The 1730-nt window shown below is 38.2% G+C and overlaps 1 pseudogene; it reads left to right on the top strand.

Moving 5' to 3' along the window:
- The first annotated feature begins 450 nt into the window (after positions 1 to 450).
- Positions 451 to 971, top strand: LOC102442007 (annotated as a pseudogene).
- The last annotated feature ends 759 nt before the right edge of the window (positions 972 to 1730 follow it).

Here is a 1730-nt window from a genome sequence, read left to right as displayed (position 1 = left end):
GCAGGAGGCAACTAGTAGATATTTCTCTCTTCATCAAATGTTTCTAACTCTCTATCCTCTCCCCTTCCTCTTTGTAAAAAATCAATAAAATATATATTTTTTTAAAAATTCAGATTTGACAAAACCAAACCAAATAAACTTGTTTTACAAGTTGGTGGCATCACTACATATGAGGAATTATTTCAGTCAGCTTAAGACTCGGGAATTTGAATGTGCCGTCCTCATGTGATATCCCCTAGAACCAAGCCAGCCCTGTCCAGGCGGCTCAACTGCTTAGAGCATCATCTCTGTACACCAAGGTTGTGGGTTTGACCCCAGTCAGGGCACATAAAGAATGCATCAACCAATGAATGCATAAATAAGTGGAACAACAAACTGATGTCTCTCTCTCTCCCCCTCTCTCTCTCTCTCAACTAATAAATATTAAAAATTTTAGCTCTTTTCTACTGCCAGTCTGCCGCCATCATGGGTCGCATGCACGCTCCTGGGAAGGGCCTGTCCCAGTTGGCTCTGCCCTACCTCCGCAGCGTCCCCACCTGGCTGAAATTGACGTCTGACGACGTGAAGGAACAGATCTACAAACTGGCCAAGAAGGGCCTGACTCCCTCACAAATCGGTGTGATCCTGAGAGACTCGCATGGTGTTGCACAAGTACGTTTTGTGACGGGCAATAAGATCCTGAGAATTCTTAAGTCTAAAGGGCTTGCTCCTGACCTTCCTGAGGATTTCTACCATTTAATTAAGAAAACTGATGCAGTTCGAAAGCATCTTGAGAGGAACAGAAAGGATAAGGATGCTAAATTCCGTCTGATTCTGATTGAGAGCCGTATTCACCGATTGGCTCGATATTATAAGACCAAATGAGTCCTGCCCCCCAATTGGAAATACGAGTCATCCACAGCCTCTGCACTGGTTACATAAAATATCTATGTACTCGAGCAATAAAATCATTGTTTAACTAGAAAAAAAAATTTTTTTAAAAAAACACAAACCAAAACTAAATTGTTTTTAGTAATGAAAAGTGAAATATGGTAGGATTGCTTTTGTTATGCTAAGACCATTTGTATATATGGTGGAATAAAGCAATGAATAATTAACATTGGTTGTTTTGAAAACTGGGATTCTTGACATAAGAGAATGGAGGTATGGATATAAGATAAAGTTAAATAGAAAGCCATTAGTCTTGAATTTGAAATAGAAATATCAGTATGAACTCATAATGTATTTTCTTGTAAAAAAAAATTTTTTTTCTAGAAATCGCCACCCATTCAGGAGCAAGAACTTTTTGCACCTAGAATGCGGTCTCTTGGTGCCATTCGCTAAAAGTATCCAGAGCTCCTTGGAAAAAATGGGTGATTCCAGGTGTAGAGTCCTGGGAAGGAAATATTCCAAGTGAGCCTGGAACGTCACATTACACACCAGATAGTAAAAAAGCTATTAAGGACAGTAGGGTGACATCCATAGGGAGGTGGCCAGCTTTGCCCTGGATTGTCCTCAAATATACAGCTGCAGGATACATCAGGAGTCAACTTGAAGAGCCTCCCACTAACCAAAGATGGGACAATATAATTCAATAAGAATTATAACTGCAATGGATTGAAACTCATCAAATATGTTTTAAACCATAAATTAATATTAATTATAATTTATTTATTAAATTAAATTTATTGGGGTGATACTAGTTAATAAGATCAGATAGGTTTCAAGTAATTTTTTTAAAATTAAATCTT

This window comes from Myotis lucifugus, unplaced genomic scaffold, assembly GCF_000147115.1.
Source record: "Myotis lucifugus unplaced genomic scaffold, Myoluc2.0 scaffold_14, whole genome shotgun sequence".
Classification (NCBI taxonomy): domain Eukaryota; kingdom Metazoa; phylum Chordata; class Mammalia; order Chiroptera; family Vespertilionidae; genus Myotis; species Myotis lucifugus.
This window is presented reverse-complemented; position numbering and strand designations above follow the sequence as displayed.